The sequence below is a fragment of the Saimiri boliviensis genome, chromosome 3 (assembly GCF_048565385.1).
Source record: "Saimiri boliviensis isolate mSaiBol1 chromosome 3, mSaiBol1.pri, whole genome shotgun sequence".
Lineage (NCBI taxonomy): Eukaryota > Metazoa > Chordata > Mammalia > Primates > Cebidae > Saimiri > Saimiri boliviensis.
In genome coordinates, this window is record NC_133451.1 from 35,856,648 (window position 1) to 35,870,308 (window position 13,661).

Consider the following 13,661-nt stretch of genomic DNA (forward strand, 5'->3'; position numbering starts at 1 on the left):
CTAAATAGCATAATGACTCAAAGAGGCAATCATAAGGAAAATAAGAAAGTATTTTGAACTGAATAAAATATAAATACAAAATATCAAAATTTGGGGATGCTACTAATGCAGTACTTACAGAGATTCAGAGCACTGGACATCTGAATTGGGGGGGGGGAAAGAAATCTCTCTAATCAATGACCTCAGTGTAGAAACTAGAAAAATGAGCAAATTAAACCCAAAGTAAGCAGTAGAAAAAAATAAAAATTAGAGCATAAATCAGTGAAATTTTAAAATAGAGAAATAAATAGTTCTACAGTCATTGTAATCATTGAAAGTAATAAAATACTAACCAGACTGACAAAGATAAAAATAATTAATACAAAAATTACCAATTTCATGAATGAAAGAAATAACATCAATACAGATTTTACATGTATTAAAATGATAATAGTAGAATATTATGGGCAACTTGTCTTAACTTGCATCTTAATAACATCTGCAAAAAAAGAGTCTGTTTCCTAATAAGATACATTCACAGATACTAGAAGTGAGGCTTTGAACATGTCTTTTGTGGTGACATAATTCTACCCACAACAGAACCCTAAATATTATTCTTGCTACAACCTACAATGAAGTGGCAAATTAGACGCTATTATGTGATAACTTACTCTAAGCATGTTTTTACTCAGCTATTGAGAAAATTCCATGCCAAACACTATTCAGCTACACTAGCATTTTCTACTTAATGTTCTGCAAAATACTGGGTTTGTTTTGTTGTTGTTGTTTTGTTTTGAGATGGAGTCTCACTCTGTAGCCAGGCTGGAGTGCAGTGGCACCATCTCAGCTCACTGCAACCTCCGCCTCCTAGATTCGAGCAATTCTTTTGCCTCAGCCTCCCAAGTAGCTGGGACTACAGGTGCTCACCAACACACCCAGCTAATTTTTCTATTTTTAGTAGAGACAGGGTTTCACCATATTGTCCAGGCTGGTCTTGATCTCCTGACCTCCTGATCCACCCACCTCAGCCTCCCAAAGTGCTGGGATTACAAGCCTGAACCACCACGCCTGGCCAAAATACTATTTCTTGAAGGTATAATTTAACTGTGCCTTGACTCAAGGACAATGTATTATCAGAGCCCCAGTCAGAGAAGCAGACCAGTAGGTAATATGTAATATATGTTGTGTATTATATACCATATAGTATATATTCCAAAGGATTTTATTTTACATAGTTATGGGGAACTCTTTAAGCACATTTTTATGTCTCTGAAGTTGTTGTGTTATGTCTGCTCTGGGGCTTAAAGTCCCCAAGACAGGCAATCAGGAAGGAAGGATGGAAATAACATGGAGGAGAACAAAGATCAATTCAATTCATGAGCACCGCTGTAACCCAAGCCAGTTCTTATGGCCTCTGACATTGATGCCCTTCCTCATAGAGCATAATGTGCACCTGGCCCAAGAGATGGAGAAGCTAAAGGTGGGACCAGGGAAAGGTTGAGTGGTTGCAGACCCAGCTGCTGAACCACATCAATGAGGTGAGCTAGCAGGTAAGCAACAACATGAAGAGTAGCAGAATGGTGCTGCTTCTTTTCCACCTCCCAAGTCTTCCACAAGAATGTCTCTCTTGGCTACCCAACTGAAAACATTCACAGAAAGGAATTATGGGAAATGTAGTTTAATCTAGCCAATCTTACACTTTAGGAAGCCACCACAGGTACAACAGCCAACAAATTAAGGACCCATGACATACAGTATCCCTCTCTGAGAGACTCACAAGCACGTTAATATAGCAAAGACTCAGCAAAGTCCTTGAATTTAAAAATAAATTAACTGTTCCACTTGGATCTAGGATTTCCCTCACTTATTAGACTCACTGATTTTAGAGATTAGGATGATGAACTTACAGTGGAAACTTAATGATTGCTTATTAGTGTGAGGTTTGGTTTGCTGTTGTTGTTGTTGTTGTTGTTGTTGTTGTTGTTGTTGTTTTGGTATATATCTCTGAGTAAATGCAAGAGAAACTCTATAATGAGATGCTGTGTTTCTTTAAACTGTCAGTGTAAGTGCTGGGTACTAAGTAAAAAAGTTTCTTCAATTTATGAATCAGTATATCCAAACACTGTCAATTTCAAGGAAAGATATACAGAATTTGTGGGATAGTTTGGAGAAATTTAGACCTCTTAAATAATCCTGAAGTAACCTATTTTAAATGCTGTGACTATTTCATTTTCATTGAAGGCTTAACAAGTAAAGTTCTTTAGATTTCCTATTTGAAAGTGACTGTAGTTAAACTTCCTACAGAAGCAATGGGCACACACACACATCTTGCAATTTACAGTTACTGTAGTCAACATTTTAAAACTAGATTACAGAAAGAGCTACCACTGAAGGCAGCATAGTAACAGTTAAGAGCGTGGACTCTGGAACCAGCATGCCTGAACTTGAAACAGATCTACCACTTACTGACTGACATTGAGTCAGTCACATCATGGTTCTGAGCCTCAAATTTTTCACATGTAAAATGGGGAGAGTAATATTTTCCTCTTCACAAGTTATTATAAATAGGAAAGATTTCAATAATTATAAAGTATTTTAAACAGTGCTTGGCACACTCTGAGTGCTGTGCGTGTGTGTACATGGATATGTCAAGCTCCCACTCTATGATATGTGCCACATATTCACTGTCTCATTAATTAATAATCAATAATTAATTTTTGATGATAGAGTCTCACTGTGTCACCCAGGCTGGAGTGCAGTGGCATGATCTTGGCTCACTGATACCTCTGCCACCCGGGTTCAAGTGATTCTCCTGCCACAGCCTCCCGAATAGTTGGGACTACAGGCACATACCACCACACGTGGCTAATTTTTTGTATTTTTAGTAGAGACAGGGTTTCACCATGTTAGCCAGGATGGTCTTGATCTCCTGACCTCGTGATCTTCCCGCCTCAGCCTCTCAAAGTGCTGGGATTACAGGTGTGAGCCACCATGCCTGACCTCACTGTCTCATTTAATCCTCACAATTCCTGCAGGGCCGATATTATTATCCCAGTTTTATAGATGAAGAAACTAAGTCAAATAGAGGTGAAGAATTCTCTCTCAGGTTACAGAGGCTGAGGTAGTGCCAGGACAAAACCCTAGATGGCTCTTACTCTGAGACATGGTCTCATTCCACAAGGCCATGGTGCCTCCCAAGCAGTTTTAAGTCTCTCTGAGACTCCTTCCTAAAACTCTCAAAAGATGAGATCAAATTGAATAGGTCCAGAAATGGAATTAGTTCCTCTCCCAAGGGGTGCTAAAGTTGTTGCTGTCACTTATTCTTGACCTAGACTAGATACGAACGTGGAACTTAGAATGAAGGGTTCCATGGGTTTATTTTGCCCTGAGTTTACACAGTCCCTAGAAAGTTCTTTAAATACCTTCAATCAAGGGCTTAGAAAAATGTTTAAAAATAACCTTGCACATACAATTAGAAACTGGTATGTGGGGAATTAAATATAAGAAATGAAATTGTTTATAATTATCAGGGACTACTTGAAGGGAGGTGCTTTAAAGAAAATACCTCGGACTCTCAAAACCCACACAAAGGGGGCTGAAATGCCTTGTTGATGGCAGAACTCATGTGAGTCCAAGGGCAGAGATCCTGAGCCAAGGAGCTCTCTGTACTTAGCAGGTCAGAAATGGAGGCAAGGCTGGAAGGGTCTGGGGCAGATATGGGTGTATTAATATGATTATAATGACTATTACAGAAATGTAAGGCAAGAAAATATTTTTAAAGTAAGAATGAAATAATCCATTTTACATTATGTATCTGTGTGAGTATGCATGCACAACAGAATTAGAATTTAAAAATGCACTTAGATCTATATTCGCTGATACAGATGCCATTCTGCATTATGAGGCAGGAAGAAAAATCATACTGCAAAGCATGACTCTGTTAGCTAACAATACACACAAGAAACCCTCTATGAGTGTCTAGATGTTTCTCTCTCTCTCTCGCTCTCTCTCTCTCTTTCTGTGTGTGTGTGTGTGTGTGTGTGTGTGTGTGTGTGCGTGTGTGTGTGTGTATGCATCTTTGCATGAGCAAGAAGGTAGGTAAGAAAGAATATGCAGCAAGTCTTTATCATCGGTAAACCGAGAAGTACAGGAATGAGGATGGGTAGAAAATGGTTGATTATTGTGGGAAGAAAATATTATTCCTTTTCATAATAATCTTTTATTGGATGTATAATTTGAAATCACTTTATAAGATAACATTAAATATTAAAGTTATAACAAGATTGAAAAGTGTTAATTTTTCATAATAAGATTGAAAAAGTGTTGGGATATGCATAGTAAGGGTTAGCAGTGAGGCACACATTCAGCAAGCAGATAAGCCAGAATTTAAACCTTTGTCTAGATAAGACTAAAATTATACTTCTTCCACTACATCCTGCATGTTGAGGAATCCTAGACACATAGCACTGTATGTTAGTTCATCTTGTTCCCTGGCAGCACATTGCTGCCCAAACGCCAAGGCAACTGATAAGGTATCTCAGAATTTATGCCAGACAAGATAGTTATTTGCAATATTCCATTTGAAGAATCTGTGGATTTTATGAAACAAGTAACTAGTCATGGAGATGGGGTGATATGCTGCTTCAGTCCATGTAGAAAGGTTTGTAATCTCAGCAGTGTACTACAGATACAAAGCAAAGGAGGAAGATACCAATGTCATTCAAAAGCCAGTGAGTCTGGAGACTGAGTCAAATTTATTTTCTCTAAGTGAGATTTTTATTTCTAACCAAGTGTTCAAGAAAAGAGCCTTTAATTATGGTCCCTTGGTACATTCTGTACTGTTCACTGAGGGATGGTATTCCCTCCAACCGCTACCAGGTTTTTTCCCAGTCTGTGTAAGTCTCTGATCCATACCCATGTGACCTCTGAGAATGGAAACCAGCCTGCTCCTGCTAGATGCTCTGTAAGATGGAATGCAATCTTTTAAAGAAAAATAAAAATAGAAGCCACAGTTCAGATATACTCCAAACCTGACCACTTAAACGAACATAGTCAAAATTTAAGTCAATCTGATTCCCCTGAAACACTAACTCTAATTACAAATGAAACACAAAATGTAGGCTTTACATCCCTTTCAGCATGATCCAGCAAAATTAAAGCAATTAGTCATACATAAATCAGCTTAAAAACTCTACTGGTCTTAAAAAGAATATTAATGTACAACAGCCAATCATGAAAAAGGTCAAAAGACTTTCTCTTTAATGCTTTATAAACTGTGCTCTAATTGCTGTGAGGTGAGTTTCTTTCCATTTTCTGTTCAAAATCTTCTAGTTCATAAACTGTTGTTTTGTATGCACAATGAACTCGAAATTTTAAATTTTCTAACTTGATCTGATTTTAATTTTGATATATCCTTCCACGCCACTTACTGATACAGCTTCAACAAAGAAGGGTGGTCACCAGCTGACTACAAGAATCACTGCTAACCAGGAATGACTCATTCACACATCCATCCTAAATAGACTTCCTTGGATACGAAAAATCCAGAGTTTGCTATATCTCCATGGGCACTCATTTAGACAGGGCATTTACTTCTTAGGAAACTCACTTTCATTTTCCTAATAAGGTTCCCTTTGAAGCCTAAGAATTTCTCCAAGACAAAATTCATGTAGGCCGAAATACCAGACATCAGGTCTGGAATTGTGGTCACCCTGGCCACAGCCAACTTGTCACTTCACTCATGGTCATCTTTCTGCCCTCTGCTACTGGGAGAACAATGATCATAAAGTATTGTTGTCTGAAGCCTCTTTAGAAAAGTTGATTTATAGCATGAGAGAGGTAGATTAGAGATGACCAATGTCCTGAGAATACCAACAAGCACTCGTCTTTGATTCTTAGGGCTTGACATCTCAGAAACAAATCCAAGACACATTATAATAATGACCCTTGTTCATTGTGAGCCCATTAGAAAACACTTACAAATAAGTATTTAAAATTTCCCAGTTATTTTGACTCCTAAAAATGTCTTCCAAGATATATAAAGATTTTCGTAGTTTTGCGATCAACTTGGTTTTTACTTAAATTCTCTGTAGCAACCCTGACTTTTCTTGTTATGAAATCATTTCTATTATTAAGCATAAAGTTCTTGGTGATATTCACAAAAAATCCTAGCTAGTATGGAGTTCTTGCTACAGAAGTTATACTTATTGAAACTTAAAAGAAGTCAGTTAAATTTACAATTTCAACTTGCTATAATGCTTAGCTCAAAAGTGGTGATCTTAGTTTTGACATTTCTTGCGTTGGACTCAAGCCTTCTAATAGATTATAACTTCCTTTTATTGACTCAACACTATTATCGAGTAGCCTTTATTCTAGATACTGACAAAGTTAAACTAATATCAAAACAAATGGAAGGTCTTTTCTTACTGTTTAATGGGAGAAACATATATGAGATGAATTATTTCAATGTACTGATATAAGAGCTATAGTTATTCACTTAACAACTGGGATGCCTTGAGAAAATCACTTGATCTTTTGGGGCCTCAGTTTTCTTTAAAACTGCTTTTCTGTAAAACTGAAAAGCAGTGCAGTCTCTAACAGTACTGACTGCCATTGAGACTAGATTCAAAGCCTCCCTCTGCACACACTGACTGTTTCACATGGGGCAAGTCACTTAACAGTTTCTTGATCTGCAAAATTAGGATACTGCCATGATCTGGGTGTTTGTGTTCCCCCCAAATTTTTACATTGACATTCAAAGTCCCAAGGTGATGATATTAGGAGGGGGGACCTTTGTGAAGGGATTAGGCTATGAGGGTGAACCCTCATCAATGGAATAGTGCCCTTATTCAAGAGACCCCCAGACAGCTCATTCACCCATTGACTATGTAAAGACACAGCAAAAATACGGCTTATTTTTCATCTTTTGATCTACTAAAAGATAAAAAGTAAGTTTTCATACATGTGTATAATAGTTCAAGTAATTCAAAGGTAATTCAAAGGATGCCTTCAGGACACCAAATCACTCTATATGCTTTGAAATGATGAAACCAAGAGGACAGGTTTCATTCATACTTTACCAGGAGGCTTTTCTGATTCCTGCTGCCTGCACTGATCTCTCACATCGCTGGACTCCTAGGCCAGGTGCGGTGGCTCAGGTCTGTGATCTCAGCACACTGGGAGGCTGAGAAGGGCAGGTTACTTGAGGTCAGGAGTAATTTTGTGTTTTTAGTAGAGACAGGATTTCACCACGTTTGAGGTGACTGGTAACTACTGTCAGTTTACATGGACATGACCAGCATTCTTATTACACACATTCTTACAAATCATTTGATTTACTAATGTGAAATCCCATATAATATTTTTGTGAATACAAAAAGAAACACACTTTATAGTGAAGCAGGTAATGCTGTGTATGCACAAAAATGAAATTCACTGGTCATAGCACATACCACATCAACTAGCAGCTGCTGGCTCGAGAGGCAGTGCTATGGCCATTTGAAAAAACCTGTGGGTCACTGACTTGGGATGACACCTTTTAAGGATGGGAGGCCACCCTCCAGGAAACCATACGTATAATACACTAATGACTATTGCGGGTGCTGGTGCTGCGTCCTGTGTAGTCGAATACATGGAGCCACTCCACGGTTCACTCAGAGCCAGGGAGTGAAAAAATAGAAATGGCCTCACTCTCCCTCAATCCCAAAAACCCATTTGGGGAATTTGTGTTTCCTGCCCTGCAATATTAGCTTCTGTGTGTCTAAGGGATCTGGTTCCCAGAGGGGTTTTGTGCTTTCCATTTTCACAACTTTAAGCTCTATGAGTCTAAAGGTCCCGGTTTCAGCAGTGAATGTTTCTACCAGAGGACAGAATGAGAGTCACATTAAACTTTGTTTCTGCCCAGTCACTTCAAGCTGTTCATGCTGGGAGACCAGCAGAAAAGGACTCACCATTTTGGCCGGGCTGTATCACAATCACCAGGGAGAGGTGGGGGCGCTTTCACACATTGGAGGCAGAGAATACACTTAGCACCCTAATAGCCATGGTGGTGTTTCTTGGGATTTCTTTCCCTGCTCAGTTTGGATGATAAAAGGACAAAGACAACAGCCGTGGCCTGACATGGGCACAGAGACCAGAAGCCTGCTACCGAGATCCCTCCTTTGGAACTAAAACATGTTCATTCTCACAGCTGCTAAGAGACTTGGCTACCGATTTATCATGGCTGAGTCTCTTTCTGGGCCTTTCCCTTGACAAGGGAATTACCTTACCCCAAATTATGCCTGTTTGATGCATCTCACTACCAGAGCTCTCGCATGGGCCTCTGCTGCAACCACACATTTGATTTCTTCCTCTGCCCAGTTACACCTTCCTCGTTTAACTTCTAGGTAATGTTCTTGAGATCACTCCCCAAAACACCCGCTGCATGCAAATCTTTGTCTCAGAGTTGTTTTCCCGGGCCCCTGATCTGAGACAATAGCTGACATGTATGGAATGCGAATTATGTGCTCTGTATTTTATACATATTAACTCAATAAATTCTCACAAAAAATTAATATCCCCAAATGGCAGATGAGAACCTTTAGGTTTAGAGAGGTTAAATGACTTACATAAAGCCTGGTATGATGATCTGAAGATTAGATTTGGAACAAATACATACTTCAAGTTGGCTCTCATAGCAGTTTGGAATTCTAGAGTTTTTCATTATCTGGAAGTACACTGGATGATCTATGACATGTAGGAAATTGTAACTGCTGAGATTCCATTCACCCCACACATCTTCTGAAATGACTAGTGTCAATGCCTGGGAGGTCATCCAGTGATCACATCTCAATGGAACTTTATTGTTCTATACTTTTCTTGTAAGCTATAACCTCAGCATGTAATGCATTTACCGAGATATAAACATTTGCTCTTAGCTAAAAGAAGAAATGAAATATTTTTTATTCGAAAAGACAAGGCACGGAACATTCTATCCTCCCTTCCACCTGAAAAACAAGAAGGACTGAATGAGTAATGGTATGGATCTGCTGCTGCCATTTCCATCTCAATAGTAATTTGTATGTCATAGTGTAAGTAGAATATTTTAAGAAAATGTAGGGATTTAATGGTGGTTAAAACCAACTCCCTATGAAGACAAGACGACATATATTTCTTAAAAATTTAGCTTGTTCCCTCACAAATTGCAATGGTCAAGTGTAACTACTGTGACCAAATTACAGTATAAAAGGCTGGTGAAAGGTAATATAAAGATGAAAAAGGGCCAGGTCTGGTGGCTCTCACCTGTAATCCCAGCACTTTGGGAGGCTAAGGCAGGCGGATCAAGAGGTCAGGAGTTTTGAGACCAGCCTGACCAACATGTGAAACCCCGTCTCCACTAAAAATATAAAAATTAGCCTGGCATGGTAGCACATGATGGTAATCCCAGCTACTCAGGAGGCTGAGGCAGGAGAATCATTTAAAGCTGGGAGGCAGAAGTTGCAGTGAGCCAAGACCACACCACTGCACTCCAACCTGGGTGACAAAGTGAGACTCCGTCAGACAAAAAAAAAAAAGAAAGAAAAAAGAAAAAGACTTCAAACCACAGTAAGAAATATGTTTTCAGAGTTGTCTGGTATATACATGTGTGTGTAGGTCTATATGAGAAACTGAAACAAATATTTCACCATCCAATACATACCCTTACTATATACGATGTACTCTGATATTTTCTATTATATTTGCATGTTCTTGTTTGCTACCCATTATATTGATTTGGTACTAAATAAAATCATGAAGAACAATTTGAACATCACTGCCCAATGCCAAGACACTTGATATGTAATTACTAATTTAGCACTTGTAACAATTTTCCAAAAAACTTCTTACCGTTATCTTATTTTTTTTTTTCTAATAAGGTGCGGGTTTTAACGACTATCCTAAGGTCTCACGACTCATAAATGACAGGGTTGGAATGTTAACTCTACTAACTTATTTTATACATGTTTCAGCCTCTTGGTCAGTGCAAAATGCTTCAAAAGAAGAAGAGATACAGAGAGGAAAAAAATGAGGAAATATAGGTGTTTCCTCCATTCATTTTCTTTTGCCTCTTATATCAGCTGCACAATCAGTTATAGGAAAGGAATTAAGGCTAGAAGATTGCCTCAAACTCAATGCAGATACCGATAACTAAGGGTAAATTGTAACCACCTTGCACCTCATGAGAATTTGTGGAATTCAATGTACAGCTCAGGAAAACTTGTTTCCTTATCTAGTTAATGTGCTTTCTAATCTCTGAGAAGCAAGACACAGAAGTAAGAATGCTGGTGTTTTTCATCATTCCAGTTTTAAGCAGTATTTCTTCTGCTTCTTGAGAAGTAAAAGAACTGTCAAGTCAATCAGTACTCCTACTGACTCTTCTCTGGAGATCAATAAGGTGAGAACATTTGTCCTGAGGTAACTTAAGCACTTTATTCACTCTGGAGTCTTATGGATAAATTCAAATGTATTGTGATATAATCCTTGAGAATACACAAGTTTTGGTGTGTGCTAGCATTTTTTACAAAGATGAATTTGAGGCCCAGACTTTCCTTAATCAGTTCTGAATTTGTTTAGCAATGCAATTCTTATAACCAACGCTTTGATGCAACTCTGCTGACAGAGCTTCTTCCTCTCCATGCAATTTTTTTCTTTCCTACTATTTTTCAAATATGTGTTTTACAATGAAAATATATACCACAGTGGTTAATGGGAGCTGTGAATTAATGTATTTTTCCGGTGGAGTATTGAGGCAGAGATTTTCATGGTATCTTGTAAGAAAGAAGAAAAAGCAATTTTAAACTAAGTTTTTACAAAATATCTATAGATTTAATGTTGTCCCCATCTGAGTCCCAACAGAAATTATGTAAAATTGACAAAGATATTTTTTTGAAAACTAAGTAAAAGAGAGCAAATGTAAGTAGATTATTCAAAAAGAAGAAGACATGTGTCTGTGTGCTGGAGGTTGAGGGACACTTGCCCTAGGACCATGGTTCTCAAGCATTGGTGTGTAGCAGAATCACCTGAAGAGATGACAAAGGACTCTGAGACCTAAGTTTGTTGAGATAGGTTTACTCAGCCTTTATGGTTTTAAGTTCCCAGGTGATTCTGAAGCTTATCAAGGTTTGAGAATCACTGCTCCTGCAGACATCCAGACAAATTCTAAAACTATAGTAATTAAACCAGAGTGGTACTGGCACAGAAAAAGGTTAAAAAACAACAAACTAACTAAAGGAACAGAATGTAGAAAGCCTAGAAACATACTGGCCTATATGAATATTTCATATATAAAGACAGTAAATTGCAGATCAGTGGGAAGGGATTACTCAAAATTGATGCCAGGACCATGGTATCTCCATTACAATAAAATCAGAGTCCAAAGATAGAAAAAATTAAACAAAACTATAAAAAGCAAAATTTTACAGCTTTTTTTAAAAAAATAACCTTATGACCTGTAAGACCTTAGTGTAAGGAAAGACTTCTTAAACTTTATAAAGCACAAATTATGAAGAATACATTAATAAGTTTTCGTGCTAAAATGAGCTTCTTTCAGCCAAAGACACTGTAAAAATGAAAGCAAGTAGCCACAAAGTGACAGTAGATATTTGTAACATATAGGATTAGTATCTTGAATATATTAAGGACTCCTACACATCACTAGGGAAAAAATAAACAATCCAACAAGAAATAAGCAAAAAGCTCAAATGAACATTTTTTAAAAAATTTACCATCTGGGTGAATCTTTCTGTCATTTGCTTCAATGGAGAAGACTATAGAAAAAACAAGTTCAAGAAGAGAAAATCTAGACTTCTTTGATGAACACGGTAAGACTGAGGTGACTCACCCATTGATGCATAATTAAATGAGACATGTTTGTGAAAAAAAGAAAACATTATACATAATGTTAAGAAGTTTTGTGATTTTAGAAAGATCGAAGTAAAAAAAAACTGCATCTTGGTCCAAAGAAATAAAAATCTTCAAAAATGTTAATGAACTACCTTACTTTGTCAAGCAGCACATTTTTAGCAGACTTTAGAATATGGCTGCTCTTGCATATATTAAAATTCCTTGTAGATAGTTCATTGTTTAGGCTGATGATGTTCCACTATGCTTTTGTTTTTTTAAATTTCATTAATTCAGATCTAGAATATCTATTCCTATATAACTGTACAGGCAAGTACACTCTTATAGCACATATGCCCATCTGCGTTTGCATGGCAACAAACCTTGGGCTTAAATTTTCGTCACAATTAGAGGACAAATACTTCAGAAACTTCATCACAAATTTCAGATTATATATATATTGTCTGTAATTGGATGATTGGCTTTGCTTTCTATTTTTAAAGATTGAAAGGGAATAAATGGGTACAGACAGTTATGTAACAGATATCCTCGATCCAAAATAAGCAAAAGTTAATACAAAATACAGCATTGCCGATAAAATGGAAATCCAAAAGCCATGAACATTAGAAAATATTACTTTGTTTTCTTGTATGTGAATAAATTTATAAGGTACACGAGACATTTTAATACAGGCATGCATTGGAAATAAACACATCATGGGGAATGGCATATTTATCCTATAAAGCATTTACCCTTTGAATTATAAACAATTCCATTACACTGTTTATTTTTAAATGTACAACTAAGTTATTATTGACTCTAGTCAGCCTACTGTGCTATCAAATAGTAGGTCTTTTTTATTCTTTCTATTTTTTTGCACCTGTTAACCATCCGTATCTCTCCCCGCCTCCCAGCCCCCAGCTAACCTTCCCAGCCTCTGGCAACTATCCTTCTACCCTCTCTGTCCATAAGTTCAGTTGTTTTGATTTTCAAATCCTATAAATAAGTGAGAAGATGTGGTGTTTGTCTTTCTGTGCCTGGATAATTTTACTTAACATCATGATCTCCATTTCCATTTGTGTTGATGCAAATGACTAGATCTCATTCTTTTTATGGCTGAATGGTACTCCGTTGTATATATGTGCTATATTTTATTTAGCCATTCATCTGTTGATGGACACTTAGGTGGCTTCCAAATCTTAGCTATTTTAAACAGTACTACTCAAACATGGGAGTACAGATATCTCTTCAATATACTGTTTTCCTTTCTTTTGGTATATACCCAGCAGTGGGATTGCTGAATCATATGGTAGCTCAATTTTAGTTTTTTGAGGAACCTACAAACTGTTCTCCATAGTGGTTTTTCTAATTTACACTCCCACCAACAGTGTCCAAGGGCTCCCTGTTCTCCACATCCTTTATCTTTTGGATAAAGACATTTTAACTGGGAGAAAATAATATCTCCTTATAGTTTTTATTTTTATTTCTCTGATGATCAGTGATAGTGAACACCTTTTCATACATCTGTTTGCCATTTGTATGTTTTCTTTGGAGAAATGTTTATTCAAATATTTTGCCCATTTTTAAAATCAGATTATTAGACTTTTTCCTATAGAGTTGTTTGAGCTCCTTGTATATTCAGATTATTAATCCCTTGTCAGATAGGTAGTTTGCAAATATTTTTTCCCATCCTGTGGGTTGCCTTTTCACTTTGTTCGTTGTTTGCTTTGCTGTGAAGCTTTTTAACTTGATGTGATCCCATTTGTCCATTTTTGCTTTGGTTTTCTGTGCTTGTGGGATTTTGCTAAATAAATCTTTGCCCAGAC